Below are 18,401 nucleotides of genomic sequence, written 5' to 3'. Positions count from 1 at the left end.
GCACTTTCTTTTTAATCTTCTCATCAAAGATTAGTCATTCAAAAAAATCCAAAATATTATAGCTTCAAATGTCAGCCCAGTATGCTTTATGCTACAGCAACCAAACCAGCAGTTCTCAAGCCCAAGTTTACAGGATTCTGATATATGAAAGTGTGTGTGTGTGTGTGTGTGTGTGTGTGAGAGAGAGAGAGAGAGAGAGAGAGAGAGAGAGAAAGAGAGAGAGAGAGAGAGAGAGAGAGAGAGAGAGAGAGAGAGAGAGAGAGAGAGAGAAGAGTGCTCAGCACATGCAGAGCACTGAGGCACCAGGTCAGTAAATGAATGGACCATCCTACAGTCTGATGACTCCAGCCCCAGCAGCTATCTAACTGCAACTGCATGTGCTATCCCAAGCTAAAGCTGCCAAACTGAGCCTTTTCAACCCACAGAACTATGACATATAATAAATTGTTTTAAGGCAATACATTTTGGAATGGTTGGTTACACCACAGTAGATAACTAGAATACTTTCCAACTGTTAGGGGCAGAAATAGAATATGGCGGGGGGGCAGCTGTAGTTATAATAATATTAATCATGCTCTGTTAATCGTGATTGTTTTGTTCTGATTAAAGAAAGCACAGCTCAACCTGGCTGGGAGGTGCACGTAGGACCTGGCAGCTAACCTGGAAATTCAGCCAATCAGACACATCTGGGAGTGGCCTATTATCATGGAAACATTAACAACCTTATTGCAGAAACCAGAGGTGCCAGCCCTTTGCATACCCCAAGGCCTTTGCAAACATCCAGCCCTTTGCAAACCCCCAGCCCTTTGCAAACCTTCAGCCCTTTTCAAAGGCCCAGCCCACATTGCCTTTAAACTGCCCATTTTGCATACTCATTCTTATCCCTTTTGCCTACTTCCCCATGTAATCTTTGATCTTCTACCCAATATAAGTAGCTGGCTTTGGTGGTTAGAGGGCAGATTTTTAAAAAAAGAAATATTTCATTGATTTTTTTTACAGAGAGGAAGGGAGAGGGATAGAAAGTCAGAAACATCGATCAGCTGCCTCATACACAACCCCCACTAGGTATGTGCCAGCAATCGAGGTACATGCCCTTGACCGGAATCAAACCTGGGACCCTTCAGTCCACAGGCCGACGCTCTATCCACTGAGCCAAACCAGTTTAGGCTAGAGAGCAGATTTTTGTGGGTGACCTGCTCCCCTCCCATACTTCTGTCATTATTGGAATAAATGCTCATATAGGATTCAACTCTGTCTCTTCTTAATTGGCTCACGCAGTGACAGGCAGCTCAGACCCATTGATTGTCTGGTTTCACAAAGACCATATTAAAATTCACTTGGGGACTTACCCTAATAGAACTAGGTTTGTTCAGCTGGCAGGAATTCCTAAGAACAACTTTATTCAGGTGGTCTTACTTGAGGACAGGAAAGAATAATTTGGCCCTCCCAATGGAGCCAACCCTTATCTGCTCACATGACAACTTTTCCCTTCTTCTAAGCTGGAAAGAAATGACCTAGATTGTCTCTGACAAGCTCTTCCATGACCTTTGACTTAAGCCTCTATAGGAGACCTTACCAGTTCCTTCCAGTTAACTACCCTTTCTAAAGTTTCCAACTCTGCATGAAAATCCAACTCCAAGGCAGACAAACGTGGTATTTCTCTTAGTGAAATTGCCAATTTCATTGTCAATCTCATCTCCTTTTCAGGTTCCAGTATCTGCTGGAGGAGACCCACTTCCTGCTACAGTCATGTCCTTCAGATGCCTTGGTGCTGAGGAGCAAGGGAGCAGAAAGAGGGAGAGGAGAAATCACGCCTTGCAATTGGCAAGAGTGTTTTTGTTTGCACATCTTGCATTATTAATACTCCTGTTTAGCATAATGAGCTCCCTTCTCCAGCTTACATACAACCAGCAGTGTTTATGCCTCCATTTGATAGCTAAACCATCAGCAAAGCGGGCCATTCCCTGAAGGCTGAATGCAGGTGGTTCCGAATGCTGCAGGATGCCAGTCACTCAGAAAGGCAGGAGACATGAGCTTTAATTGTTGCTAAAAATATATTCGCTCAAAGAGTCAGACTCTTTCAGTCTGTCTGGAGTGGATAAAAGCACCTATGGATTCAGCAATAAGAAAGGCCCTGCAGAACAAAGAAGAGATGGACAAACCGGAACAAATGAACTTTATTAAAGGGAGCAGGGGAAGATAGTTAATACAGGACAGTATGACTTTTCTTTATTCAAATAATTGGCAGCCCATGTTACTTAGACAATGGCTATTGCCTCCCAATATGATTTCAGACTCAACAAAGCAGTGCAATTTAAGTTCTATCATGCCTTGTAGTCAAGCTTCAGCCAGTCTGGAATAAGTTATTCAGCATCCTTACAGAATCACAGGCTATTAAAGCTGAAAGAAAGCCTAGACTCAGAAGTATACGCTGTATGTATATTATCTTTTATAAAGTACTGTGTGCACTCTTTGTATTATATTATTATATGCACTAGTACCATTTAGTGGCCTGAGTTAATATTTTTCCATTAGCCATTAATTCATTACTCAGGGAAAGTAATGCACAAAAGAAAAAAAAAATCATTTATTTTGACTTGTTAAAAATGAGTCAAAGTAAAAGAATATACACTTAAGGGGATTTGTAAAAACAACTCTTTCGAATTTAGTTAGCAGGACACTGCCATCCAGCACCCAGAAGCACTTGGAAATCCAGGTCAAATAAAACTCTGAGCAAATATCAATATAGTGCTTATTATGTGCTAGGCACTGTTCTCAGTGTTGCCTATATTTAATTTATTTCACCCGTTAAAATCCCTATGAGGTGCACACTATAACTATCACCATTTAACTTAGAAGGAAATGGAGGCATAGAGGTTAAATAAATCACCTATGGCCTCAGTCTTATTAAATATCAGAGTCAAGGTTTGGACCCAGGCAACTTGGAACAAAAGACCGTGTGTTTCATCACCACATTATACTGCCTTTCTATTCAAAGCTGAATGTTTATCATTATCAAGTTTATTTTATCCTAAAACAAGCTAGTATCTCATTTTAGTGTTCATTTAGTGTGTGAATATAAAGAATACCTACAAATAAATACTAAAGCAATATAAACTATTTGATAGAAAAATGGACAAAATATGAACAGATATTTCACAGAAGAGGAAATACATGGCTAATAACTGTATAAAGAGACATTGAACATTATTAGAGAGTATGGAAATGCAAATTCAATCCAGAATGGGGTACCAATTTACATGCCTTTGATGGGCAAAAATAAAAAAATCTACCTATGAGAAATATTGGCGATGAAGAGAACCATATGATCTTTTATATGTTGCTGATGGAAATGTAAATTTGGAAAAGTTTGACATTATCTACTAAAATTGAACATTCATTATGTTCACTCCTGTGTATATTCTCAGAATATAATTTTATCCACCTACAACTGGGAAGCAACTCTTTGTATCAGCACTCTTAACAATAAAACAACCTAAATTCCCAGCAACATAAGAGTGGTAGAATATACTATATTTAAAAATTCATTTAATGCACTATTGTATAGCAGTTAAAAAGGAATGGATATCACAACAGTGATCAAGTTATGTTAATGGCAAAGGTGGAGGGATTTTGAAGATGTAATTAAAGTCTTTAACAGTTGACTTTAAGTAACCGAAATGGCCTGACCTAATCAGGTGAGCACTTCAAAGAGGATTTAGTAGTCAGAGACTCAAAACAGAAAAGATTCTTTCTCTCCATTTTGCTGACTTTGAAGAAGCGGCTTTCATGAATTCTACAGCCTCAAGGCAACTGATTCAGACATCAACCTCAGATAGCTTCCCTAGTCAAGTTTTAAAATGAGATCACAGTTTTCCTAACACCTTATAAGTCTCACAGTGGAGACCCAGCTACACTATGCCTAGACTCCTGACCCACAAAATCTGTAAGATAACATATGGTGTTGTTTTAAGGTGCTAAGTTTGTGGTGATTTTTTTAAAGTAAGGGAGATAAAGATTGTTGTCAAAATCTTAGCCTTTGTTTTAAAATACAGTCCACCGGGATTAAGTTACTAATAAGTAACTAAATAAATGAAAGCAAGCCCTATGCAAATCTATGTAATATATATATATATATATATATATATATATATATATATATGCCTGTGCGAACATTACAACCTGTTGCTATGAGGCACACTGGCCACCAGGGGGTAGATGCTCAATGCAGGAGCTGCCCCCTGGTGGTCAGTGTGCTCCCACAGCCAACCTCCCATGGCCAGCCAACCTCCCATGGTCACTACTCCTGGCTGGCCAGCCCCTAGGCAAAACAGCCCCGACTACCCTCCCCCCCCCCCCTGCCTTGCTGGCCAGGCCAAGGAACCCCATCCATGCATGAATTCATGTATTGGGCCTCTAGTCAATAATAATATCAATAAATATGTAATGAATGAGAGTTTATAATTAAACTTTTTCTAAGCAATGTGACCTGTAGCAAGTTCTCCAACCTCTCTGTGGCTCCATTTCCTCATCTGCAAAATGGGAAAATTATTAATATTTACTTTGTAGGATTCTCATGAGGATTAAATAAATAGTCATAGAGTACTTAGAGCAGTACTTGACTTAACAAGTGACATATCATTTTTTGTTGAATTAACAAGCTTTTCAAGAGAGGAACTCTTTTTTTCTACACCTTCACACCCTCTTCCATGTGGAGGGACATTAATTAGTGTAATACTCCCAGCTGCTTCCTACATCTTACTCACTCCTTTCCTCATTCATTGTGAGAGGAAATGGAATAGTTGATATGACTGGAGAGTGTATCAGTTAGATTTGCACTCAGCCTTAAGTGACAGGAAACTCCTAAAAATAGAGGCTTAAATGAGATAAAGATCTTCTCTCTCAAATAAATATAATAACCCAGGACTAGTATGATATCTCCAAAGCCTCAGGCTCATTCTGGTTTGTTTGCAATCCTCAAAATTCAGTTTCTATTTCATGGTCCAAATGGACACTCCAGCTCCTTTTCTTCCCAGAAGGGAGAAGGAAAGCTCGGAGGAGACACACAGATCCTTAACCTTTCCAGAAATTGACCCCAGCACTTCTTACCCCACCCCATTGAACTAAGTCACAGGACTACACCCAGATTCAAGGGAGGCTGGGAAATGTAGTCTTTATGATGGGGAACCACTGTGACCCACTGAAAAGTGGGAGTTATATTGCTGTAGAAGAATGAAAGGAGAGATTTAGGGAGAACTGGCAGTCTGTCAGAGTGAGTTTATAGGAAAAAACTGGGCATACTTAATTAATAGAGTTCCTGGGAAGAAAATTCATCCTAATCTAACAGGACTGGGAAGATGTCTGCATGATTCCAGGGTTTAGAAAGTTTTTAGGAAGTTTCCTTGGCCACAACTAGAAGCCACATTCTTCAGCTTTAACACCTATATCGCCTTTAACACCACATAGGTGTTAAATATTTATCTCCACCTGCTGAACAACTTTGTCTTGAATTGTTTCAGAATCCAGGAGAGGAAGAGGGATGATGATATTATATACTTCAAGATTTCCAGTATATATTTTCTTTTGTCAAAGAAAAAAAAATTATCTGCACAGTATTTGTCAACACACAGAGGGTTTGTATAGATTCCCCCACATTGTGGACTCATGTCATAGAAAGAATCCAGGGTGCATTTGTAGCTACATTTCAATTGCAATACTCCCAGACCCAAAATGTATTTGGTGGCTAAGGATATTTGATGCATGTTTTATAGAGCTCCAGTGAAAGCAGGACCAGTTCACATCCTCCATTCTGGGAAGGTTTTCCACTGAGAGGGATCCAGGACTTCAGAGTTAATCCTTGTGCAGGGTGGGGGATTTTTTGGATCTAAACTGACTATTTTCTACCATGTACTGCTTTAACATTTAGAAATTGTCCATTTTTAGCAAAATCACAGCTGTGGGAATGTAGCATATTGGTGTGGAGGAGGGTTACATTTTAACATGCTGTATTAGAAAAGTAAGAAAATCACTCACTCTCAGGTCTGGAAGGAAACTTGGAAATCATTGAGTCAACCCCTCTTATTAAGGATGAAAAAACTAAATCCCAAATAGGGAAAAGTCCCTGGTCACTTAGGTGAATCAATTAGAGAATTAAACAAGAGCCCAGTAACTGCCATTCCAATATACTTTCCAGCATGGCATATGACATACCATGCAAAACTCAACTTTCTTTCACCTTCCACTTACCCTACAGTCAATAAAATTAAGAAAGAAATGAGGTGAGCTATTTCAATTCTCTATGTCTCACTTTTCCATCTGTAAAATGAGGAGAATAATAATAATAATGCCCACAAAGCTATTTATAAGGATTAAATTAGATCAGTCTGTTAATACCCTAACACAAACAAAATAAATGTAATCGAAGAGTCAGGGCTCAATAATAGTTTTTATTCAAAGAAAACCTCATATAAAATATTAAGGTGCTAAGAAAGGACTGCTACTGATGTATTCATTCTGTCACTTGTTCATTCATTCATTCAATCAACAGTAAACAGTTATTGAACTGCTCTGTGGCAAGCACTGTGCTGAACTCTGAGATTATAAAAGTGATCTGACAATGCTCATAATGTAGGAGATAAATGACTGCTTAATATAGGAAGGGCCAAAAAATGGAACAGGAAAGTACAGGTATGAGGTTTAAGGATTAACCAACAAATTCTTTTGATGAAGGGCTGGAGGGGGAAGGTTAATAAAGATTTCCTAATGGCAGTGACTTCTGAGCTTAGTTCTCAAAGTCAAATAGACATCTTTCAGCTGGAAACACATCTCTAAAGGAAGAAACCGCATGTGCAAAGGCACTGAGGTATAAAACAAAATGTTATTCATGGAAAAATGACAGAGTTCATCGCTGTTAAGGTGCAAAGAGGACAGAAATAGGAAGTAAGGTGGGCAGGAAGAACATGAAGACTGTTGAGAACCAAGAGTTTATCTCAGGCAGTGAGGAGCTTACTGAATGCTTTTTGAGCAGCGAGAGGTGTGTCCAGATTGCCTTTGATGTGAGTTGCAGAAAAGGGGCAATTTGTGAAAGTTGGAAGCAGAAGAGTCTGTTAGGAGAAGAGGCAGAGCCTAAAGACAGTCCACCAAAATCCATTCTCCCTTCTTATCTGGGGATAGAATTTTTACTGGACGTCAGGCTGCCCAGAGTGAAGATTACATTTCCCAGCCATCTCTGTGCAGGGTGGTAAGGCCACGTGACTAATCCTGCCCAAGAGGATCTGACTTTAAACTGTGAAACTTCTGGGTTCTGCTTTAAAGGAAAGGGTCATGCCATCTTATTTCCCATCTCTCTCTTCTTCCTGGACTGCAGGCCTGATGGTGAGCCATCTTGGACCGCACAGATGAGATCAGCACCTGAAGATGCTGAAGCAACAAGATAGAAGGAATTTGAACCCTTGCAGAGGAAGGAAGAGCCCAGACCAGCCTGTTTGACCATGTGACAGAGAGAAATGCTTCTACTTTATGTATTAATCCACTGTTACTTTGGGTCTCTGTTACATGCAGTCACACCTAGATCGTCATAAATCCATGAGATGCTGCTGCCTGGGTGAAAGGAGGTGGTCTGAGATGGGGGCAGAGGGAATGGACCAGAGACAACAGACATGAGAGAAGCTGTTGTACTTAGTCATAGGATGTAGGAGACAAGAGGAAAGGAGTTATCAATAGTGAGAGCGGACTGACCCAGAATGGAGCAGACCAAAGCCCAGCTGAGCAGACCAATGCCCAGCTGAGCAGACCAATGTCCAGCACAAGGCCAGCCAGCAGAGCTGTCCCTCAGAGAGGAGCTGGGCCCAGGGCTGCTTCGCAGCTGTGCTGTTTCACAGCCCTGCTGTACCACAGTGGAGCTGCTTTGCACGGATTAAAGTTTCCTTCTTCAGCACACGCCAAACTGGGGATTCCTGTTGCCACTGAATTGGTGCCAACGACCTTCAGTTGACACTCCATACATCCTAAAACACAACACTGTTTAAATAACCTCTGCACAATTTCACAGCAGTTCTTTTTGCATGCTTATCCTCCTACACAAGCAGTTTAAATAATCACTCTTCATGCTATCCCTGACTTCCTGAGTAGAATAGTTTTTCTAGTATAGATTTAAAATTCAAAGTATATCTATAAATCTGAAAAATCTCTTACATTCATGTTAACATCCATAAATGTTAGACTGCCTCCAAGATATCCTGGAATAGGTTTCTTAAACATAAAATACATTGGAAGGAAGATAAATCATCTTATTTATTCTATGTGTCTTATTGGATCTTTGGGGTCATAATCTGTATTCCCCTCAGAGTTCTCTGCTACGGGTCAAATGAATATTTTCAGCTAAGTCAAACGAAAAACATCGGCTTAATTAACTGGCATTCAGTGCTGCTCATCAGGTTGTTTCTGGAACACCTACTCTGTGCCAGATCCTGCCCTAGGTTTTGGGGGAATGCAGAAGTAAATAGCATACAGTCTTGCTCTGGCACAGATGCAGCAAAGAAGCCAGAGGCCTGGAGAGGAAGATGAATTCCTCATAGCTGGGATCAGAACACTCTTCCTAAAGATTCCTACATTTGAGCTAAACTTTGGAAAGGAGGGAAGGCTGGATCTTCCAAAGAAACCAATTGGACATTCCAAGCAGAGGGAACTAGTTCCTGCAGGGGTTGGAAGAAGAGCATAGAAGCAGTGGAGTGGGTCGTGGGCTGTGCGGGATGTATGTCTCCCAGGTTAATACGTTGACCTCCAATACCTCAGAATGTGACTATATTTTGAGACAGGGCATTGAAGGAGGTAATGTGAGGTCATTAGGAGGGGGCCTAATCCATTATGACTAGTGTTCTAGTAAGAAGAGATTAGGACACAGGCACAGAGGGAAGAACACATGAAGACACAGAGAAGAGAAGACAGCCATCTACAAGCCAAGGAGAAAGGCCTTAGAAGATACAACCCTACTGACACCTTGATCTTGGACTTCCAGCCTCCAGAACTGTGAGGAAACAAATTTCAATTGGTTAAGCCACCAGTCTGTAGGACTTTGTTATGGCAGTGCCAGCAAAGTAATACAAGGTGTAACTCATCAAAATTTATAAAACTGTCAAATGCATCACTTCTAATGCTCACATTAACCCTGCAAGATACATATTATGATGCATTTTTAAGGAAGCTGAAACTCAAAGAGGAAAGTGACTTGCCCAAAGTCACACATCTGTAGGTAGCAGAAAGAAAAACAGAAAACTGGGATTACACTGCATCTATTCTTATCTGATTATTTTTACTTAGTGGTATTGTTTTTTCTGGACATTCCCCATATCACTAAAAATCTGAACTTGTTGATTTAGGTTTTCTATTTCTGCCTAGAAGATCTATCGAAAAAACAAAAACATCTTGAAAACTAATATTGGAGAAAATTTAAATCAACCACAACATGAAAATGGATCAACCAAAAAAGACAAACATCATAGCATGTTCCATGGACCCAGGAAAGGCAATCCTAGCCTATGTGACCACTCTGGGGAGAATTGTCTCATCTTCCAGAACCCCAACAATGCATGGAGGGCTGGATTGGTGGGCTGATCACTTCCCACCTTTGAGTCCCATAGAGCAAAGGGATGATAGTGTTAGTGCTCCGCTCATAGTCTGCTTCAAGGAGGGAAAGAACTTAAAACGGTTCACAGCAACTCTCAGGACACAGTGGCAATGATTTCTATAATTTCTAATATAAAAATTAAAAGCTCTGTTCTTGCTTTTTATGTAGGGACTATCCAATTCATTCTTTATAATTATATTCAGAATTATACGGGTGATTATTTCAAAACCATAAGTCTACATCTAGTGAAACCCGTTGAAGAACTAGTATTATTTAAGGAGAAAGAAAAGAAAATAGTGATTACCTTTCTAGAAACTTATTATTTGGTTGGGGAAAACATGAAAAAAAAATCAAAAAAAAAAATCAGAGGTAAAAAGACCGGGATATGCTTAAAGCAACCTTCAAGTTATTTTTAAAACAATCTAATAAGAATTTATGTGAAAATACTTTGTAAATTTTGAAACACTTTGACAGGTTCAGGAGTTTTTATTACTGTTCATTGAACAAATACTGAGCTTTTTCTGTGTGTCAGGCACTGTTTTTGCAACTATCCTATATAATAAAGATGTAATATGCAAATGGTCATTACGCCATGAAGCATAACAACCAACTGTGTAACAACCAGATCACAGATCAGCAAGAGGGGGAACAGTGAGATACAAGGGGGTACAGTGGAGAGCTACAGGAAGGGGTTGGGCAGCAAGCTATGGGGGGGGGGGGGGAGAGCAGGGGAGCAGCAGAAGCTACAGGAGGACGGGGCCGCAGGCAAAAAGCTACTGGAGGGCAGCAGCGAGCTACTGGCCCATGGATTCAAGTGCAGGACTGCTAGTTCATGATAATTGCATGCAAGTAAGCAAGGTGGAGAGCAAATTGAGTCAGTAAGAGACATAGAATCAAGTCATGACCAAAATTATTTGCAAGTTGTCCCATCTCACACTGCCACAAGCTTTTTAGACACCATCATGGCTTAAAGATACATTGGACTGTTAAATTCCGGCCTGTGACTGGTATCCCAGCACTGCAATTCATTAGTTATTTGACCTAGTTAAGTCACTCGAAGGTCATTGATAATAATATACCTTGAAAGTCCCTAAATGTTTCAGGGTAGTAAGTGTAAAGTACCCAGCCCACAGTCAGGGCACTATAAATGGAATCCTTTATCATCCTTAGGAGCTGGATTCTTGCCCTAGGGCTGCTATAACAAAGCACCACAAACTGTGTGGCTTCAAAGAACAGAAATGTATTTCTCACAGCTCTGGAGGCTTAAAAGTCCAAGCAGCATCGGTTCTTTCTGAGGTTGTGAGAGAGAATCTATCCCATACCTCTCTCCCAGCTCTTGGTGATGTCTGTCAACCCTTGGCAGTCCTGGGCTTATAGATGCATCACTCCAATCTCTGCCTCTCTTCATGCGGCCTCTCTCTCTTCTTATGAGGACAACAGTCTTATTGGATTAAGGGGACATCCTACTGAAACATAACTTGTCTTAACTAATTACATCGGTACAGATCCTATTTCCAAATAAGGTCACAGAGAGTTAGGACTGAGAGTTAGGACTTGAACACATGTTATTGGCGGGAAGGGGGGCACAAAGAGGACTTAAGTCAGTTTCTCATCCCATTCTATCACAAACCAGCCATGTGACTTTGAATGAGGTAGTGCTTTGGATCCTTAGTATAAATGGAGATAACAATGCCTATCTTACAGAACTGCCCTAAGACTCAAGAGAGGCTATAATGAAAGTGATTTGTGAGCTGTAGAACATTATGTAACTTAAATTAATCATAAGCAGTTCTGGGGTATCTTCTCTGGTGTATTTCTCTGGGTACCTATTCTCATTCTAGCAGTCAGCTCCCACAGCTCCTGAAAACCTTTAGATGCACCCCAGTTCCTAGCTTGCCTTCAACAATCCCAAATAGGACATTTTTTTTAAATCATTCATTCTCTTAACTCTACATGAGCTAAATTCTGCCTGCAAATGATTGGGCTTGGCAATTGAGTTAGCTGACAATTTCCATGTGAGCCCCAGTGCTAACCTAATGCAACGTGACAGCTCTTTCCTGTAACACATTCGAAATGTGATTATTCTGAGTAAGAAGACATTCATCGGAAGGCTCTTATGGATTCCACAGACCTGTTCAGTGTCCATATGGAAAGATGAGGCCTCAGGAGTGAGAGCCCAGAGAGCAGCCAGCCAGCCTGCCAATCATCTTTCTCAGGCTGCAACTGGAGCAGAATTGACAGATACCTGATCTTGTCACCTTCTTCAGGATTAGGGACTCCACTAGCCCTTGAATAATGAATCTACTATTAGCCACAAAATGGAGGAGGTTGTCTGTATTTTGACTCCAAGAAAACAATTTAAAAGGAAATAAGTCAACAAGTGAACCTAAAAATCAAATGAATAAAAAAAACCTGATGAACAGAACAGAATGTAATAGAATCAGGGGCATGGAAAGGGAGCATACTGACTATTCTCAGGGGTAAGAGGTTGTGGGGGGTGCGGGAAGAGATTAGACAAAGAGCTTATACCTATGGACGAGGTCAGTGAGGAGGGGGGAGACCTGGAGTGGGGTGGGAACCGGGGGGTGGGGGGGAGGAACATCTGTAATAACCTGAACAATAATACTTTAAAAAATAATAAATAAAATAAAAGGAAATAAGGCTTCGACACTTTCCCAGGCCAGGCACATTAGGGCATCCGAAGCAGCCTTCACTCAAGTTCTTCATTCTACTGGGATTGACTGCATGTTGCCAGTGTCCTTTCAGTGGATGATTTAAAACAAAACACAGTCATTTGGTTCATTTGTGTTTAGTTCTGTACTGAAAAAAGAAAAATGTAACTTTTTCTTTTTTCTATCTCTACATGATGCTTCCCATCATCAGTTATTACCTACCCCTGTAGAATCCCCAAAGTTACCTTTTGACTCCGCATTTCCACTCCTAGGTGTATACATAAGAGAAGGGAAATCCTATGTCCACAGAAAACCTGTGCACAAACATTGATGGCAGCTGACGAGTAAAACAGCTGGGCCAAATGGTGTGTTTCTTTCCTGGCTCAGGGCAGTGTCCTCTCACAGGTGAGCAGCCTGGTACTCAACCAAAGGCACAAGGAGACTTCCCCTACAATCTCTGGAGCTTCCTGTTTACTTCCCTCCTCTCCAGATTCCAGCTATATCAGCATTCCCAAATTCCTGTCCCTGTCCTTCACTCAGAAAGACTGACTGGCTGTGTTTGGGCTCCTTCTTCCCATACTGCAATTTATAAACTGCATGTTCCCAGGCTCACCTTGCTCAGTTCCCTTCTCTCGGAGATCACAGGCCAGTGCTGCCTGGTGCCTGGTGTCACAAATCACTAAATCACATATTTGATCTGCTTCCTTTAGCTGCTTGGTCCTTTCGATCTGCTATCCAATCAAGACTGAAAGCGGGAGGCTAGCTTCGCATGCTTTGAACTTGATAAAAATGGATCCACAGGCCATGTGTTCTTTTGTCTCTGGTGTCTTTTGTTCAACGTCATGTCTGTGTGGACCAGCAATGTGGCTTGAAGTGGCATTGCTTCTTCATTTTCACTGCTGGTCGGTATTCACAATTCAACAAGTGCTCACTGATTTATTGCCACGTGTGCCAAGTTCTAAGGATAGGAGTTTTCTCGAGAGGTGCCGGATCCACTCTCAGGAACATAAAAACTAGTGCAGGATTCGGCAAACTACAGCTCATGGGCTAAACTCAGCCAGCTGTCTGTTTTTTATATACCGTATTTTTCGGACCATAAGATGCACTTTTTTTCCCCCAGAAGTGGGGGGGAAAAGTCCCTGCGTCTTATGGTCCAAATATAGCCTACACATATACTTTAAAAAAAAGTTTTTTTACTTGCCCGGCTCTGTGTGGTCTCTGTGTGCTTGCCCGGCTCTAAAATGGTTCTAAATGCTGCTGTTTACTTTACAGGGTTGATGACATGTATTTATGACTGTGATGTTGGGTTTTAATGCACATAAAATATTTTAGGACACTATTTGTTTCAGGATCTTTTTTTCTTCATTTCCCTTCTCTAAAAACTGGTGCATCTTATGGTCCGGAGCGTCTTATGGTCTGAAAAATACGGTAAATTGTATTGGACACAGTCATAATTATTTATTTGTATATTATCTATGGCTGCTTTTATGCCACAGTGACAGTCGAGCAGTTGTGACCGAAACCAGATAGCCCACAAAGTCAAAGACATCTACCATCTGGCTTCCTATAGAAAAAATTTGCTGATTTCTTATCTAATGGATATTAGCAGCTTCTCACTGTCACAGAGCACAAATGTAGGTACTGAGGCTCAAAGAGGCTAAATGGTTTACCTACACTAGGCATTTACACCCAGATTTGCCCAGTGGTGTGCGGGTAAAACCTAAGAACTGGTTATCTTTCCTAGCCCTACCCCTCCCCCCAAAAAAAGGTATGAATATTATACATTTTACCTTTATTATCCTATATAATAAAGAGCTAATATGCAAATGGTCATTGTGCCCTCACGCCCTAGCCCCGGTGCCAGGCTGGGGATGAGGGAGGAAGAAGGACCTGAGGCTGCATGCCCCACCTGGCAGGGGGTGGGTCTGGGTCTCGTGCAATTTCAAGGTACAGATGGGGTGGACAGGGATTTGACTCTGGGTTCCTCCACACATCCCAGACTCTGACAGGAGGGAGATCTTCATATATATTTTACTAATTTTCTTTCATCTGACATTTCTATCATAGAGAAAGGGCAAATAGCAATATTAAAATATTTCCTCTAATTAATTCCCTTTTAATGTGTATGACTTTTGTGTACCAGTACATTATAAAGGATACAATACCCCATTTTACAAATAATAACAAAATGTATAATATTCTCTTTTTTTATTCTAGCTTTATACAGTTCTGTATATATTGCCACAGTTTTATGGGCCTACGGTAGAGGAAGTGGGAAGTGGGGATGGGGAACAGCTGCTAATAAGAATGGGGTTTCTTCTGAAGAAATTGAAAATGTTCTGAAATTAGATTAGGTTATAATACTTTATAAATATACTCAAAACACCACTGGATCAAAGAGCTTTTTGCAGGCAATCTACTTTCTATCTCTATGGATCTGCTTATTCTGAACATTTCACATCAGTGGAATCTAACATTATATGGCCTTTTGTGACAGGCAATATTCTTTATTGTGAATTCCATATGACCCATTCATTCTCAATGATTGCTTTGCTTGATTTTTGCTGAACTCTTGATTACAACTGATGATCAAATGCAGTTCCAACATGGGTGATGATATTTTCATTTATATTCAGGAGTAAAGAGACAAACGATGAAGAAGTATATATACTTCATCAATGATATAAACTTTGCTGACTAGCATACTAGTTTTTGAATACTGAAAGAATATTTTCTCAATATTTTATGCCATTCACAGTATAACAGCTATCAACACAGCACTCTTTAAGTTTAATCTTATTAACAATTTCTTCATTTTTTAAATCCAGACCAGGACTTTGCAACCTTTTTCTTAAAGGAACCCATAGTAAAGATTTAGGCTCGTAGGTCATCCAGTTTCTGTTGCATCTGCTCAGCTCTCCCGTTGGGGCATGAAAGCAGCCATAAACATTTATGTAAATAAATGGATGGGGCTGTATTCCAGGGAGACTTAATTTACAAAAACAGATTTCAGGCCCACAGGCTATAGTTTGCCAACCTCTGGTCTAGACAATCAACAAAATAAATAAAAGACCTGACTTATAGTGTTTATCAATTTCTAGGACATTAAAAACTCCCACCAGGATTCAAGCTGCCAGTATGACATCAGTGAATGCAAAGTTAGGAAGGAATGCACAGTAGGAGGGTCTGATAGTGTTCTACCACTAAAAGGAGATAGACTAATAAAGCTTTGGAAGTATAGTTTTTAATACATGAGACCCACTGTGTATGTAAATCATATTCTATCTTTCCACATAAGTACTGATGGGCTTTGCTTGGCCATTTTCCCTAAAGATAAGGTATAAAGGAAAGAGAAATGTTATATATCTTTATCAAGCTAATAAACATTTTGGTAATAGAATACAAATTAATCTTTTGAGTGGCTGAAGGTATTGTATTTTCTTATGAAATGATGAATATTGAATAAAATTGTCTAAATAGATTTCAAGGAAGGAAAGTAAGTGTCTAATAAATGCATGAACAAACCTCTAGCAACTCATCCCTTTCTGCGATCCAGAGAGAAGTAGTGTTCATACCAATAAAGCAAATGTATTTCTCTAATTTACCCAGTTATATTGAAATTCAGTGACAACTAAAATATCCAAACCAAGTGTCCTCAATAATGCAACAATATAGTTTATTTTAAAATGGTAATCTATAACACTAAAATATTTTGATGGTTTACATAATCTCTTCCTACCTTTCGATAGCCAGAACTCAGACATCAGACTCACAGAATAGCATGGGGGCATGGGACGTGTAGCTTTCCTGTGTGCAAGGAGAAAGAAATGGAGAAGGGAAATATCTAGCATTACTTCTGCCAAGTCTGCCCCATCTAACCACCTAGCCACTTAAGCCAAAGCAATACTGTCCATTGGTTCTTATCCTCTTAGTCTGGAAATTTATGAAATAAGAACAAAAAAATCATCAGTTGCATAAATACCTTGGGTACTGGGAGGGCTCCCACCCTTGGGGGCAGGGAAAGTTCCTGGATTGGGCCCTGATTCTGCCTCTGGCTGTCATTCTCTGTGGCCCTTTTCTCATTAGGAACTCTGAACTTTGTTCCCCTTGGGCACACCTGACCTAAGTGTTGGCAAGCATGTCCCTTTAGTAGGGAGGTTATAGAGCCTCTGAAAACTCTTTTCTAGTTGTGAAGATTTGGATGCAGGGGTTGTTTTAGTTAACAAACTGGTTGAGGTGTTGTTTTTAATCAAATTTTTAATTTTTTTTTTTTTTTTTTTTTTTGTCAAAGCAATTCCTTCAGAAAGCTAAGTTTACAATGTATTTGCTTTCAATCAATGGACAGAGGCATTGGTGTGGGTGAGCTGAGCTTCATACCCATTAAAGGATCTGGCTTACTCTTTGAACATGACTGCATTGTTACCTGGGCATCCAGCTGGTAGATGGGGTGTTGAGGGAGGGGGGAGGGGTGCAGAGGATTACCCATGGAGATTTTTATAGACCAGGCCCAGAAGTGGCCCACATCACCTCTGCTCACAACCTATTAGCTCTATTCTCAAGGGAGGTAGAGAAGTGGAGTCTAGCTGTGAGTACTGGAAGAGTGGGTTATGGGTCTGGTTGTGTACATTCATATTGATGCTCAAACATTAAATCATTTGTAGGGACAGACTGGACTCCACACTCTGGAAGTCCTAGCAACAGCTACTAAAAATAGAACTCCTCCTCTGTGTTAGTCAGAAAGAACCTCTCACTTCTCTGCTGTGACTCTGTGTCATCTCCGCTCTGCCCTCTGCATGAGCAGCTACTGACGACAAACGCAGTACAAATGGACATCAAAGAGAACAAAGCCAGCCGTGTTCCAATAAACCTCAGCTGTCTGGATGCACCTCTAATTCCTCAAGTTCTGAGCCCAATGTTTCTTGGAAGTGATCTCTTTAAAGCAAATCAAGCTGCAACGCACTTAGCATTCATCATCTCCTGCTTTTATGTTGCTCTGTAGAAAAAGCTCTGAGGCTTCTTGTCAGACCCTTTGTTGTTGTTGTTGAATAAAACACATTTGTTTGGGGGTGGGGGATAGAAGATGGTAATGTAGAAAAGAGAGCATGAGTCCATTACCCCAAATATAATAGGGCCATTCTCCTTTGTGTGATGGGCTGTCATTATAGCCCAAATATCCTCACCCATGGCCATTGTCTCTCCTATAGAGAGGCTAATCTCACAATGGAGGGCTTGTCATATTCAAGATCCTGGAAAAACCACAGGCATTGATCCAAACCAACATTTCTTAGCCAAAGAAAGTGTATGCATAACCCATAGACACAGACAGCAGTGTGGTGATGGCCAGAGGGAGAGAGAGAGGGGGTGAGGGCCAGGTGAAGGTAGGCAAAGGGAGGGAAGGAGAGGAAATGAGGACATCTGTAATAATGTAAACAATGAAAATAAAACAAAGGAAAGTAAAAGAAAAACAAAAGAAGAAAACACTTTCTCAGCTTAATGAAAGCACATGGAACACTTAGTCATTGCATAGTAATGTGGCTGAGCTTTGTGCCCTAGGTGAGGTTTATATGAAGTCTATGACAAAAATGTGTATGTCTTCCCTGTTGCTTTTGAGGATAATTCACCTGCAGAAACCATTTAATGGCAGTTTGTCATATATTCAAATTAAAACGCTTTTTGTAATATGTGAAATGTAAAACGCATGGACTATGTGATTCCTTTGCAAGTCTCGTTCCTTCCTCACTGTGAGTGCACATCAGCCGTAATGTTGTAGCTGTTGACTATAAGTGATGGTAACTAATTAGAATTCAGTAACTTTGGAGGCCTATGCCATTGCTCACGCTTTACGTTGACTAGCAGTAGTTGAGATGTGCTATTTTAAACCACTGAACCAGAGAAAATGCAAGTTACCTATGGTTGGGATGGATCAATAACAATAAGTATGATAATAACCTTGATAAAGTCTAAAGACACTCCAAAAAAGAGTCAAAGGGCTAGAGAAAAAGTCTTACAGGTATGCAATATAATAATAATTTCATCAGGTAAAAGCAGAAGTTTGAAAGAGCACAAGTGCCTCACTTGCACCCCGCAGCTGAGTGTCTTTCCAT

General features: G+C 40.4%; 1 long non-coding RNA gene across 1 annotated transcript; it reads left to right on the top strand.

Annotated features, from left to right (window-relative positions):
- Positions 1-606: 606 nt before the first annotated feature.
- Positions 607-17,653, top strand: LOC118730673. The gene is made up of 3 exons (XR_004991577.2): positions 607-944; positions 16,757-16,765; positions 17,642-17,653. It is a non-coding gene; the product is annotated as an uncharacterized LOC118730673 (long non-coding RNA).
- Positions 17,654-18,401: the final 748 nt, after the last annotated feature.

Source organism: Pipistrellus kuhlii, unplaced genomic scaffold (assembly GCF_014108245.1).
Source record: "Pipistrellus kuhlii isolate mPipKuh1 unplaced genomic scaffold, mPipKuh1.p scaffold_m20_p_1, whole genome shotgun sequence".
NCBI lineage: Eukaryota > Metazoa > Chordata > Mammalia > Chiroptera > Vespertilionidae > Pipistrellus > Pipistrellus kuhlii.
Note: the sequence above shows the minus strand (reverse complement) of the source record. Positions and strands in the feature narration are given on the sequence as shown.